We start from the raw sequence: 16,483 nt of genomic DNA, 5'->3' as shown, positions 1-16,483 counted from the left end.
TTCGCTGCACCTGTGAAATGGCATATGCAATATTTCGTTACAACAGCACAATAAGTTTCGATTGATTAGCATAAAACTAAATGTCAGACGTGCCGATCATCTCCATACGTCCTTTTTAACATCAATTGGACCTGAGCATTTTTATTCAAGTGCACATACACTGTTTTTATCTAATAAAAAGTATACATTGATACTGAAGGGGTAAAATGTCAATACATTTTTCTTGAAGTGTTTTGTTGTATTTTTCAGTTTGTCATAATAGCTGATTTCTAATCCCAGACGTTCGCAATAGTGTAACACACATACATTCATCGAAGTTCAATTACCGAGCATTTTGAAATAAATTGAGAAACTTTTCAGGAGTGTGACATATTTTAATCATTTCTTTTAAAAGCTTTTATCGACAATTACACTGCTTCAGACAAATTCAATAAATCTTCACTAATTGCTCAGCGGCTGACACTTGCTTTAATAAGTTGTGAACACCGATAATTAATAACAGGACCCATAAAAGATTTAATAGCCCATGGTAAAAACCCATTACTACTTTCATGAGTTACACTGAAAATTAAACTGAGGGTGGGTGACGACAAAAAATATAATATAGTAGAGAGAATTTATACGAACTAAATCACCGCCACAATGTACCAGACCAATTACGGCAAAGCGCCTAGCAGTACACACGAATACGCTTATGCCACAGCAAGTCCACTAACCTAATAAGACTAGTTTCGATGCTGCTTTATATACGAGCCCGAATTGTACTACATATTCGTACTGGTTCAACATTTACATATATATACTCAAATCTCTGTTTTCATGTCTCACAAATCAGTAGTGACATTTTAGTCTTTTTAACTGATTAGGACCAGAGAAGCTATATTTTCTGTCTCTGAAAGTTAACTGGATCTCGAGAATACATTGAATATATAGAGATAGTTTGCATTAAGGGATATAAGTCGACTTGACCATACGTGATATCCGCTAGGACAAGTTCGCATTATAAATTATTACATAGTAGAGAGACTTTATACGAACTAAATCACTGCCACAATGTACCAGACCAATTATGGCAAAGTGCCTAGCAGTACAAACGAATACGCACATGCCACAGCAAGTCCACTAACCCAATAAGATTAATATATATATATTGTATCTGTGGGCTAGTGTGCCACCTAGGTCGAAAATCTGCTTTGCGTGCGCGCATATTTCAAAACATGCGTGCACGTATAAAAATAGATTTTCTTTCTTTTTTGACAATAGAAGTTAATTTTATTAAGTGTTAGACTGTCATTCGAAGGTACAGCCATATATAAGAATATTAGTTAGAATGCTTAGAGCTCCAAATCGTTCAGATAATTCTTCAAGCATAAAGCTTTGCATGATTATAGTTTGACACCTTATCTTTAATTTTTGATCGAGACCCAAACCTCAAAACCAATATGGCGGCCAAAATTTAAGATGGCCGCCACATGGCTACAATTGCACAATTTTTATAGAGTGTGCTAGAATATGTAAAGTGAGGTTATTTCTTGTTTTAGCATTTATTAATATTACTAATGCATTCGACTTCATACCCAAATAAGGTTTTTGCCGGAAATATCATTTTTATATAAAAAATGTGACTTTTTAGTGGTTAAATGGGCAGAAAAATGTCATTGTTTTCTCTTATCAACACATTTAATCTTCTTTTTCTAGACAATTTAGCAACCAAGTATTACCAAAACTGTTTAGAGTCCAATCTGATTCATGTTGTATTGGTTTTACATGTAATACAAATATTGTTTACATTATTATTGAATAAAGGCAAGGCTAGATGGGTGGGGTAAATTGACCCTCTGTAAAGTCACGCAACATGAACAGTATTTGCTTATTATTTTAAACATAATACGAATTAATTTATGATTATGTGAACTGCATTACATGAAAATGTTACGTAAACACACTATTAAAGAAAAAAAAAAACAATATGTGGCATACTTTACTCAAGTTACTTTACCGTTTCATTAAACCCGATTACTAAGATATACACACGTACTTGTCGAGTACTTCTTTTATCTAACAACACTTTTAAATACATTACCTTTATATTAGGTTTAATTTTGAACAAAATGTCTATAGGAAAATATTGAATTACAGATATCAATATATATTGAGGAATGACTAAACAGTAAGGCTAAACTTAAAAGCTGCCAGCCAACGCAAACGTTTCTAATCGTCATATAAGTATGTTCAAGGGGTGATCCAGATTTACATGGCCTTTTTTTCCATAAAATTCTATATAGAAATATACCACACTGAAAATTGAGCAGTGTCTACTTTCACATATTATGTATTCTCTGCCTGCGAATAGAATTTAGCAGTTCTGTCAAATTACATTTTCTTGTAACAAGCAAACGCTGAGGTGGGGCAACCAAAAACACGTGTACATACACTGGAATTCAAATTGACATATATAGATATATATATCTGCTAGGGAACGTTTGTGCAAGTTAGTTCACTGAATGGTTATGTCAATATGTAATACATACGGAATTTCCACATTATACGCAGCTCGTCTCTACAGAAATTATAAAACAACACATAAGTTTGTACATTGCTTATCAAAACTTTAGAAAATAAGATATCAAAATTCGTTTAAAACATAACATAACATGACAGAAATTACAACGTCATTACAACACTTTCAGTGTATTTCAAAACCTTACCAATTTATGGTTTTAATAGCGTTGTCAATATCTGGTGTACACGCTTTAGAATTTGTAAATAAATGAAATAAAGTTTGCATATTTTAGAAGTGAGGTTTTTATTCTAGTATCTTTTCTCGTTTGGGAATTATGATGAAAATCTACGTATTTCTGGATCAACCCTCATTTTGTCAAAATATCAGTCGAACACACATCAGTATCATTAGTCAAGTCATGATATCATAAATATAGTATGTAGTCTTTCATGCAGTTAATAAAGAATATTATGTAAAGAATCATATATGTCATGATCCAAATTGGATGCACAGAGAAATAACAAAGCCCGTCTATATGTTAACTGCTTAGTATATCCGTCCAGAACAATCAGTTATAACTATTGGTAATTTCAAGGGATTCCAAGAAATCTTAAACAAACATTAAGCATAATGATACAGCACTGTCCTTCAAGATAAATGTCATAGGTGAGCACCCTAGCCATAAAGCATAATCCTAATACACAGGCAATAGCACTTTGCTTCTAAGCTTACTAGTGAATATGTTGTTAAATCAAAATGTCACCGAAGCTTTCAAAACGTGACAGACTCTTAAGACCCTACCACCAGCTTTAGCGAAAATCTATTATACATATAAATTGAATAGGCGTCTTGATCCCAAAGGACCGGAAGTAATAAGAACACCGAGTCAAAGTATGGGGGGGGGGGGGACTTTTTGCATCCGTCGTATGGCATTTTAAGACAGCTGTTTCGATAGTAAATAAAATCTAAAAGAAGAAGCGTAGAATGCAACCAAGCAAAAGAACTTGGTTTGATAGAGTCTTGTTAAGGGTGGTAATGAAATGTGTAACACTCTCACCCCTAGCACCGGTTTAAGCGGAATAGTAGTATACATCCATATTAAATGGACTCCATTTCCCAAAAGGACCAGAAAATTAAACAACACTGAGAACTTTGTAAACACTACATTATATTAAGTACCGTAATATATGTTGATTTTGAAGCTTGGGTCTCGATAAAAAAAATAACGTATGGTGTCACGCAATAAACATGCAAAGTGATTTGCTTGTAGAATTATCTGACGATTTTTGTAATATCACTCTAATACCGTGTTCAGACTACGTTTTTAATCCTACATTAACTTGGGGTTTTTTTTAAACTCGTTTGCGTCCACACTAAATGTGGTGTTAAACGTGAATGTTGTAAAGGTCAAGTCGTTTCTGTAATGTAGCATTAAAACTACCTCGGGAGGTGGTTTTAATACTACATTAAAAAGTAATGCTACATTATTTTACAAATGTGAACGCAAATGTGGGTTATGACTGGTTTTACAATCCCAAATCCACAGATCTTACCTTTTGGAGGAAGAATACCATGTGTTTCTCTTTTGTATCAAACAATTGATGCTGTGGCTGGCAAAAGTAATTGGACTGTTGTTGAAACAAAAACATTAAATTGCGATATAGAGTCATGCTGACGCTCAAAATGGACAATAGATGAAATGAACAGAAATTCTTAGATGAACACAGAAGTTTAAATATTGATGACCCGTTCTTGTTTCTGTTAGCCTCAATTCTTTGTAACCTTTTTTGCTTATTGCAAGATATTCGTTAACTTCCAACATTGCATGTATATATTTAAACCACATTTCTTTGCATAGTGTGGACGCAAACTAGATTATATTTTGATGGGTTTTGAATGTCAAATACCAATTATAGCCAATTAGTGCCTAATAAAAATAAAACCGTTCTGCTAGTGTGAACACGGTATAACTATATGAACTCCCCGAAATGTTTTTTTTTTTTTTAATAACCTATTTGATGTCAAAAAGTATTCTTCTAGTGATCTCATTACTTGCTATAATTAGGCAACATTCATCATCTTAAATCCCACTTTGATAAATCTTTCTATAAACTGGGTAGTCTTCTGCGTGCAAGTACTTACAGTAATTTGGGGTAGCCTCATGCGTATAAGCAATTAATCATTTAAACTGTTTTGCGTGAATATCTTTCAAATTCAACATTACAAATTAAATGTTGCAAAAAAATTGATCTTAATACATATGTCACCCTTCTTTTTGCTCCCAACTAGCTCAAGTATGTTATAGTTGTAGATGACTTGGCTACATGGCTGTATGAGGGGGTGGGTCGGATGACAAAGAATTTTTAATGTTCAATCATGGGTTTAATAATAATGTTCAATATGATTTCATTACTATCATAGATGTACTCTGAAAATATAAAACAACAGATAGTAAATATAAACAAGAAATAACAAACATCATTTGACAGATGACAGCTGTCAAAAAGGTAAACAAACGAGCATTACAATAGGTGTGGTGGCGCGTAACTGACCGCTCTAAACACAGTAATTTATAACTCGTAATAATTCATTAAATACATGAAATATCAATACAGAATTTCAGTTATATCAAGAAATATGATTACAAAGTACATAAATGCTAATTACCTGAATATATGTAGAATATATCCGAAGATATTTGGTTTTATTTGCACAGTATCAACAAATAAACGTTTTCAAAACATTGACCATTTATGAGTGACCAGATCGTGATTGGTTGGAATAAGTACACATGCATAAATATTAGTAAGATTAGTAAAGGAGGCGATGATTTACTTCCCTTATACTATATATAAATATTGGAGGATTTGGTAAAAGTACGGAACACCAGACAGGACATTAACGGGGAAAATGAAATAAAACAACTAAAACATTAAGGATTTATAGGTACCACTATTTACCCTACGACATACTCCCCTGCTTCGAAAATGGCGTCCCGACATTTAACATGCAAAATGAAGCAAACCATTTTGTATAAATGTAAAATAAAACGACTATGAAACAATGTTTTCTAAAGTAACATCACGTGAAGTATCAAAATACATTACACATGATACATAAATAAGAATACATGATATTATGTGGTGAATAAATAAATGAAAATGTGTATATCATTTAGAATATTTTGATATGTGTGAGGTTTATGTGTGTATTTTATTTGATATGCGGACGTAATCCATAATTCATATCTCCATCAGACCTCGAGATCACAATATATCACTATACTGTCAACATGAACATATTCATTCAAATAAAACTTTCAGCTCAATCCACATACACTCTGTTTACTGTTATTTCAATGTTTATGATCACTTTTATTAAAATATTTCTCTATGTACACTGTCTGTCACTAGTAAAAAATCCAATCCTTAGATTGTTGCCATCGTGGAGTAATTCGCGTGCGAATCGGTCGTCCGTATGTCTGTTCAGAAGACGTATCTATTGCAAAACTGTCATCACTACGTTGTCTATCCAGTACGCTCTCACTATATGAATTTCTTCTGTTTGGATATTGATCACTGCATGTACCTCTTCTAGCTGGGATAATGTATTTCGGTACTGATTTATTTGATTTGTCTTCCGGTGGAGTAGGAATGTCTTTTGCTGGCGATGATTTATCTGGTAAGTATCTGCACTGACCTCTACTTGAAGATCTGTGGAAGTATCTTCCAGGTAAGTATTATTGTTTCCAATCTGAGTACTTTGATTTTCATTTTCCAGGTTAGTATTTTGAACTTTCTTGCTTAGTGGTAGAAGCAGGTTTCTGTGTAGCGTCCTTGTCTTTTTTGCCTTAGGTGAATCTTTTCGTACTACAAAGACTGGTATATCCGGATTCGGTTGCTCAATAACCACGTATGGAGTATCTTCCCACTTGTCCGCTAATTTGCATTTTCCTCGGAGAGAAACGTTTCGCACCAAAACTAGATCACCTGGTACAATAGTTGAGGCTTTAGCACGAGTATCGTATCGCCTTTTGTTGGTCTCTGCTGTATGTCGTGCTGTTTCTTCTGCTCTCTTATATGCATTGGAGAGGCGTTCCCTGAGTTTTCGGACGTATTCATGTTGGTCTTTGCTATCAGATTCATTGCTAGGAAGTCCTAGAAATGCATCGACTGCTAGTTTTGGATGACGACCAAACATTAGGTAATATGGAGAATATCCAGTACTGTCGTGGATGGTCACATTGTATGCATGAACTAGAGGAGCTACGTAGGACTTCCAGTCAGATTTTTCATTGTTTTCCAATGTCCCTAGCATCTTTAGAAGTGTAGAGTTGAACCTTTCAACTTTTCCGTTACCGATCGGGTGGTAAGGAGTAGTATGACTCTTGGAGATGCCAGCTAGGTTGCAGAGATCTTTAATAAGTACCGACTCAAAGTTTGCTCCTTGGTCGCTATGAATACGAGCCGGAAATCCATAATGTACAATGAATTGCTCAAATAACACTCTGGCGGTGGTCTTTGCAGTCTGGTTCTTGGTGGGATAGGCTTGAGCATACCTGGTGAAGTGGTCGGTAACTACCAAGATATTTTCAAACCCACCCTTTGACCTTTCTAGACTGAGAAAGTCGACGCACAATATTTCCATGGGTGCCGATGATCTGATGTTCACAAGTGAAGCAACGTTTGGGAAAGTCTTTCGTCTGATGCATCTAGCGCACTGTTGTACTTTTTCCTGGATCCAAGCATCCATACCGGGCCAAAAGAAACGTTGTCTGAATAGGTAAGTAGTTCTGTCACGCCCTTGATGACCCAAGTCGTCGTGAAGAGTAAGGAAAATTTCTTCCCGTAGGTCCTTCGGTAGAACTAGTTGGAGGTACTCTTGGTTTTTCAAGACACCACGACGATACAAGACGTTGTCTCTAATCTCTAGCTTGTCCCATTCCTTGAGGTATTTAGTCACTGCAGAATCTGTTGAGCAAGTCCGCTTAGCGGATGGTCTTGTTCCTTCCTTTAGGTGAGTAAGAATTTGGGATATTGTAGCATCGTCATGTTGTGCTTTTCTCCAGTTCTTCGAGCAAAGAGATTCTGACTCTATCACATGATTGGGGATATCATCCGACGGAGACGATTCGACATCAGGTAATTTTTCTGGATTTACTAAACTATAGCTTAATGGTGCCTTCTGGATGTCAACAGTTGCAGAAAAGGTAAGTGCTTTTATTACTTCTTTGTCTATAGTTGTGTTGTATTCGTGTTTGTTTTGTTCAAACTGTCTTGATAAGCCATCTGCGTCGGCGTTCTGTTTACCACTCCTGTAGCTGATTGTGTAATCGTAACCGGACAGAGCAGCCAACCAACGATGTCCTGTTGCATCAAGCTTTGCGGTTGTTTGCACGTATGTCAGAGGATTATTGTCTGTCAGAACAACAAACTTGTTTCCGTAGAGGTAATCATTGAATTTCTCTGTGATGGCCCATTTTAGTGCCAGAAATTCTAGTTTGTGTGCTGGATAATGTCTCTCTGATTGTTTAAGGCTTCTGCTTGCGTAAGCTACGACTCTTTCAGAACCACCTTGTCGTTGGTATAACACCGCCCCAAGACCTGTTGATGAAGCATCTGTATGCACAATGAACGGAAGTTGGTAGTTTGCATACGCAAGTATGGGAGGATGAGTCAACTTTTCAATAATCGTGGTAAATGCTTGTTGTTGTTCTTCTTTCCAAGTGAATGGTACCTTTTTCTTTGAAATCTTCTGTTTCTTGTTTGTTGTGAAACCTATAAGTAGGTCATTTAGAGGTCTTACAATGGAGGCATATCCTTTGATGAATCTCCTATAATAGCCTGTAAAGCCAAGGAATTGTCTGACTTCTTTTGTTGATTTAGGAACTGGCCAAGACTTCACTGCTGCTATTTTATCCGGATCTGCTTGGATTCCTTCCTCTGAGACAACATGTCCAAGGTAAGTAACTTGAGTTTTCAGGAATTCACATTTACTACCTTTTAGTTTCAGGTTATGTTCAGCGAGGCGTGAAAAGACCGCATCTAGTCTATCTAGATGTTGTTCGAACGTGGATGAAAAGATGATTATGTCATCCAAGTATATGAGGCAATCTCTGAGGTTAAGATCCCCCATACACCTCTCCATCAATCTCTGGAACGTTGCTGGTGCGTTTGTGAGTCCAAAAGGCATCCTATTGCATTATGTCTAATTCGTGCTAAAAGAACTGGTAATGAAATGCAAAATAAGGGAAACAATCATAAAGAAGTACAATTAACACTAGCAGACGAATAAATTCAACAAAACAGTTACTCGTCACGGTAATAGAAGTCTAGACACGATTATTGAGAGCAAGCAAATTTTTTAGATCTTTGAGAAGTTGAAGTGTCATCTTCTTTATCAGTAATTAATATTTGTACAAAATAGCTGCTACTTGCATCCATTTCATTTTAGGTATTTCATACAGTTAATTCATGGTTCAGGAGTGTATGGGTTTTTTAAAAGTCATACTTAAACGTATAAATGTGGTGTTTTTAGTGATTATTATTATTATTATTAAATAATATTTAGTTCAAACCTTATTTCAGATCTTAAACTCGCACGTTTTCATTTCGGAGAAATTGATGTCACGCAAAAAGCAGTATGCATAACATGTCAATCACTGAAGCCCTTGCAAATGTGTGTTCTACACCGATCTGTTTGTCGTACAAGTCGTACAATTACAACCTTTACAATTTACTCCAGTCATTTTAGACCCTATTAACTTGCTTAGTAACATTCATACTATATTAAGGATTTATCCTATCCTGTCGTGTTTTTTCTGTTTAAATTGAATCGAGATAAACAGAGTAACATAGAAAAGCCTTAAGTATGTAGATCTATATTATTAAGACTGAAAGGGCAATACTTGATGAGCGTTGTAACTTTGGTTAGTTAGTACTCTAGTTATCACTTAACTCATAAAATCAATGCGATAACAACATTGTTTTAATTATATTGTACCAAACTGATTTAAAGTTCTGTGTAATATAAATCATTGGTGTTCACCGCGTGTCACCGTCGTGACAACAAACAACATACAAGAGCGTTGCATGTTCTAATACGACTTGAAGGGGGGTTCGTTTTGAGGAGGCTGCGCTTTTGGTGCGAGGCACTCCCTGTTTGATATTTTTCTTTGTTTTGATTCATTTTCCTATAAACAAAGAAGTTATTTTACAACAATTCACTGTCCTAACGTCACAATTATTACGCCATAGCGTCAAACGGCATTGCGGCGCGTTGGGAAAGAAACCAACAACTCCCCCCCCCCCACAAAAAAAAACAGGCAAATATTTGATGGATGTCGTCAAGGATATACTTAAAATCCTTGGTAACGTGTTAGAATCGAAATAAAATATCTCATCCAGTGATTTGTCGTTGAATAAAATCATTGTTTGGAGTTCAGATGCGATGGAATTACTTTATTGTCCCTAAAAATTTAAAACATTCTCTAAGTCTAAGAAATATAAAAAAAAACATCTTAGAAGCTAATAATTATGGAATTAATATTAATCCCATATTAAATCCCAATCCCATATTTAATCCCATATTTAAAAATTTGTATTCAATAATCGCGAAATTCAAACCCATATTCGTTTTAACTGTATTTCATTATAGGCAGCCAAATGATCAACTCAATTCAGATGATACGGAATATTTGTTCCTTCGCTGACATTAGCTTTCATAAATTGTGAACATTGATGATTAATTTGAGAACCAAGAAAAGGTCCATCGATCATTGTAAAAACCCATTTCAGTTTGACTGAAACACGTTGAATTATCTCAAACTGGCGGCAGCTCACCATGTTAATATATCGACTTATCAAATTTGTAATTTATCCATAATTACAGCTACAGGGGGAGTGATGGAAGCTGAAGATGCTATTTACGACGCGAGTGTAACAGAATTCATTAATTTGTTATCCTGGTGTCCTGGTGGGTTTTCTCCTACAAAATGCAATATATGGTCTACTTAATCAAGCATTATACTCTTAAAAGGGGGCCTCCGTGGCTGAGTGGTCAAAGTTGCTGACCTCAAACTTATGTGATTTCGAGCCTTACTTGGGGCATTGGGAAGTGTTCCTTAGACACTTCTTCTGATATTCAACGAATCTTAATAGGAAGCTTCACTCTCAATTTTTCTCAGCAACTACTTGCTGGAGTTCTAACAAATTTTTCATATTTCACCAGTACTGGTTATTCCAAGAAGTGGATTCGAGAGTGGTTCAAATAAGCTTGAAAAGTGAGCTTAAATATATCTTCGTAATCGAGCTAATATTTTGTTAGTATAAACTTATCTAAACCCAAGAAAAATGAAACTTTTTATATATTTGATAATCACGTCTTAATATATATAAAGTATCTAACATGGTATTGACATGAACTGCACTGACATAGCCGTATTTCTTCCCTCTGGTTTGTCAACTTATAGTTTATTATTTTTCCTTTTAGTTTGTAACGTCACACCAACAAAGGTGACTTCCAAAGTTTCATGGTAGAAGAAGTCCCCAGGTGCCTCACCGTGCATGATTTCATCACGCACAGGAACCTAGGTAGAACCATCGACCTTCCGAAAGCCAACTGGATGGCTTTCTCTCAGAAGAATTCAACGCCTGTGTGAGGCTCGAACCGACATCGGTGAGGGACAAGTGGTTCTAACTTCGATTTATTCGGGATCCTTGAGACAATTTAATGCATCTTATATATGATAATAGAATTCCGCTTAAGTCAGCTGGGTGTTGCACTATTTATTTCTTCTTAGGAACTATCGATGTGCATGTCCTCGGAAAATCTGTACAAAGTCATTTAGCAGATTGATTCAGTGATCAACATTATTTCAAAACACAGTTTATTATCAATATGAATTGATTTATACATGTGTCGTAACGGGTTACTCTGAAAAGTGTCGAGCTTAATGCTACGTATACGAGCAAAAATCAAATAAAAGAATTCCGCAAATCATATGTTAGATGCATTGAAAAGAAACATCAAAACTGTCTTGCACGGAAAGTCATTCACTAAACACGACCGACCTTCTGGAAAGTAATTGAGTGGTTTTGTAACTTCAGGCCGAACCAAGTTACAGGCAATTTTCAAACCTAATTCTATTGTTTGGAGGGAGGAATGACAAATGTGTCAGCCATCCTGTTGACATAAAACCATTTTCCGGGCTGATCCAAATGACACATACGTTTTTCGAATACCTACAAAAATATAGCATTTTCCAAACATGAAGAGAACAACTTCCCTTGATAAAGGAAAATACCATTAGTTTAATGGCATAATTCACCTCCATATATCATTCTGTCAAGCTAAACATTGATAAGATTCAAACAATAAAACAGATTAATGAGCCGCACCACGGGAAAACCAACATAGTGCATTTGCGACAAGCATGGATCCAGACCAGCCTGCGCATCTGGTCAGGATCCATACTGCTCACTTTCAAAGCATATTGCAGTTAGAGAAACCGTTAGCGAACAACATGGATACTGATGCGCAGGCGGGTCTGGATCCATGCTGGTCGCAAATGCACTATGTTGGTTTTCTCATGGTGCGGCTCATTTGCTGGGGATAACTGAACTGAAAAATCCGAATTATATATTGATAGTTAAAAATGGTATGTCCCTGCACTTTAATTTAATTCATTACTAAAGTTCGCGAACAATAATAGGGCAATGAAAATGTCATGATCAGAGAAAAGGATTAAGAAATACATCAAGATAACACCTACTGTGCTTTTGTTAACACGGGTTTTATAATATAAATAATTACTTCGATGAATAAAGGTTTGCGTAAAAAACTTAACCACTACAATAAAAAGATTTACAAACCACGCGACAAATGTATTTGAAAATAAATCTTAATATTCTTTCAATTACGAATTTTGACGTTATGTTACATTAATTTGATTAAAACATGAACTTGAATTGCAATCTATAATAGATACTGTAATGGTTTCTTCACCATTGCTTTCTTCTATATTATTTTTGATGATGTCCACAAAGCAAATACGTACCAATAAAAATAACTTTCTGTGACTGATCATTAATATGATGGCTCTTGCCGGTAATTTTGCCTAGAGTGAACAATTTTAAGCGACAAAAATTTCTTGTGGCGTACTCGGTTTAACTGAGTTAAATGAAATGCGTAAAACGCCCGTTACTCCCTGTTACACCTCAAAATGGTAGCAACGCATTTTGGCAAATTCGGCCGAGCTTTGGTAGCGACAAAATGCGTTGCAAGGGTACATAATTATGATGTGTTAATGATCATGGAATGTAACGTATATTGGTACACAACTTGGACACTGGCACCGACGCCACCGAAAGGCTCTTCTCTTTGGAAAAAATGAAATAGTTGAGCTAAAAACTCTTTGGAGGTCCTAATGTGATATATGGTTCTCGATCCAAGTCGCATAAAGTATTTATCCTGAATATTCAGTTATAATAATAAGGCTCATGTTTCCAAGATACCAACATTAAGTCGAGTAATGGACATACACTTAATAAAATATGCCACTGAACCTCAACTTTAAAACAGATGTAACAATTTAGGAGCACACATTTGTGCATTCAGCCCAACGGCAATCCTACTTCCCAGGGTGTAAGAAATTGTTTTCCAGCACCAGGTGAATGTACGAGAAAGTTATGTCCGTTATACAAAAATACGAATGCCTGATATTTACTCGACAAACCTGTCCCAGGGTCATGCGATCGACGCATCAAATAATGGTTGTAAACAGTTGAGCAAATTTCCTTCAATATCTCTCATGTATGTCAAAGTTAGAGTTGCATTGACTTCTCTCACGTGTGTTCGAATGGTCCTGCTTGGCTGAATCTAGGGCCGCTATATTTTCAAGGTCAAAAGATCAAGGTCGTATGAGCAACTAAGTTCCATCATGACTCTCTTTGAAATAACATTGTTTATTCCTTCCATCATGACTCTTTGAAATAACATTGTCTATTCGTCACAAAATATTCTTTTTGTAAATCATGAGATTATTAATAATATGAAAACCGGTTTACGTCTGATGTGTACATATCCAACGCATTTTGGTACTACACTTTTGTAAACTACGAAATTGCGTTGAGTATAACGCATTTTGGTAGTGACTACCAAAATGCGTTGCCACAATTTTGAGGTGCAACAACGCCCTATAGAACACAATGATCCAAACATATCAAATATTTGCCGTGTAAAGACACATTTATGGCTGGATGTGTCAAAGTTGAACCAGTAGATAAAAATGTTATGATTACTTTATTTCTTTAAACATTTGGAATCCAATTACAGAATATTTTGTCTGAAGTTTTGTATATTTTCATAGACATGTAGTACGTAAAAAGGGTAGTATGTGTAATCCTCAATACACAGTATTCAGGAAAACAAAATACTAAAAAAGGAACACGTTAAGCTGCATCCTCCTCAATGGCTCAATGGAAGGATGTCCACGTTGAAAGCGGTAGGCCGGGGGATCGATCCTTAGGCGCGACATGCCAAAGACCTGAAAAAATGGCACTTGTCGCTAACTTTTCCTGGCATTTTAAAGGGTTGTACCAGGAGGTAAAATAAGCCTAGGTAAGTATCTGTTACTGGATACCTAGTTTGTCGAACAAAAGCTGTGTAGCTCATGTTGCCTGTTTACAGCGGCGAAAAACATGATGCGTAATACTTTAGTTGCAGTCAAAGGAGCTACTTTGCTGAGGCAGTGACAGGGAATAAGTAGACAAAGCTGATTTGTTTTCAATGTAGCACTTACAGAAATCAAAGCCGGTTGCCCTTTGAATATCACTTTGTTGTTTCTGTTTGTAAGAAGTCGTGCCCAACTATCTGTCTAGGCAATTCACTTTGAGTGTTAAATGCAGAAAATGATCATGACTGAACTAGTATGATAAATTGCATCCTCTGCTAATGTCTGTCTTTAAGCTATCAGTAATCGCAAATTACTTACAATGAATGTGACTTCAACATGCAAAGGCTTTATTAACGACTGCACAGACATGACATGTATATGTATAACATGCAAGATGAAGAATGCATGGTACACCGATATCACAATTCATTCCTCTTATGGTTACATTATAATAGGATAAAACTAGTATCTGAAATGCTAAATTAGAGTTTAGTATATTGTTCTGTTTCTTTTGAATGAGATAATAATTATGCAATTATTGCTAAACATGTAAATTAAACAAATATTCTTTTTATACGTCTTCAGTTTGCTTTATTAAGTTGGTTACTGCATTCTCAGTCCAACTTGTAAACAGTCCTTAGTTAATTCAAGATTATACAGAAGTATTAAAATTATTGAAAACGTCTTTCTTGGAGCTTTTTCTGATATACATTTCTTCTAGGCAGTATAGCTTTTGATATAGTATTTAAAATGTTATAATTAACATATTCAAGATTTTGTAAACATAATTTCAACCCTCAAACCTACAATATAGTGTAAAACACAAGTGGTACTTAAAGGGATTCTCAGGATGTTTTTCAGGACATAGATCCATGATTTACCTATACTAAATTCCTCAGTCTAAAACTATATGTGAAATCCCTAAATTTTCTAACCTTATCTATACTAAAAATGAAATTCAGGAAATAAAGACAGTAAAATATGACCACGAGTACGTAAAATAATGAAATATTGCACCGATGTCATCAGACTAAGAAATTATATCTGTTTTAATTAAACGCGTCAGTGAAATAAAAGAAACATCGATTTCACGATCATTAAAGGACTTTATTTTTTCATCACCTATTCCACTTGTGTATCCCTTTGAATTATACATTGCAGAAAAATAACAAATCATATTGTCCTTCCTTATTATTTTTTATCGACAACAACACTGCTCCAGACAAACTCGATTATTCTTCAACGGTCTATTTGCTCAACCGCTGACATTTGCTTTCATAAATTCTGAACACCGATAACAAATCACAGCACCCATAAAGGATTTATTGATCATAGTGAAAGTCCATTACTATGTTATTGTGTAACACTTCGAATACAACTGAGGGTGAAGTTAAATTTGTATTCCTATAAAAGATGCATTTACAGTTACAGTTGAAAAGAGATATTATAACAGATTATATTCTGATGGTAATCTAAGTTTTGCTGTGCTGTATTATGTTCTCTCCATGTTTTCTATTATTAATCAGCTTGGATTAGGCGGCTTCGAATCCCTTGAATTGGACATACCAGTTTAGAGAAAAGCAGACAATGCTTAATTAAGTGAAACTAGTACGGTGGTTTAATTGTCCATGAAGAAAACTACTCTAATATGCTGCAATTGAACATTGTTATAAATCACAGATGTATACCTTCCTACGAAACTACTCTGCTATCTTTTTAATTAACAAAATCATTTATTAAGAACCATAGTTTTTCCAGAAGCGAACTAGATACGAAATGCAATGCTAAAATTCTACATCCTAAGCTGTGATTTAAAACCACGGCGATGACAGACAAATGTCTTAGTCAGCGACTTATCCATTCGGTCAAACAAGCGCCTAGTATTCATGAGTATTTGACTTCATCATAATGGTTGTATGACCGAAAACAACTTGAACATTTACAAAGACATAACTGTCGATTATACGTCAGTCCTAACTATTAGAATAATTTGTATGTTTGATATATTGATAACGTAACACATTAAGCACAGATAGTGCTTGACCCCCTTTTCATGTTGTCATTGCTATAATTATTGTTGAATTGCTGTTAATAATAGAATTTGGGTCATTTATGGCTGATTTGGGTTCATTGTGTGGATGGCTGGGTCCCAGCTACGCACTTTATGTCATATACAAAAGTGAAAGGGAACCATATATTTGATAGAGCAAGTACTGGTTGTAAAACGTTATGTTTAAATTTGGACCAATCAGAAACAAGTTCTAAAAATAGCACGTCTGCTGGGGTATAAATAGGTAGATGGATGA

The sequence above is a fragment of the Mercenaria mercenaria genome, chromosome 8 (assembly GCF_021730395.1).
Source record: "Mercenaria mercenaria strain notata chromosome 8, MADL_Memer_1, whole genome shotgun sequence".
Classification (NCBI taxonomy): domain Eukaryota; kingdom Metazoa; phylum Mollusca; class Bivalvia; order Venerida; family Veneridae; genus Mercenaria; species Mercenaria mercenaria.
This window is presented reverse-complemented; position numbering follows the sequence as displayed.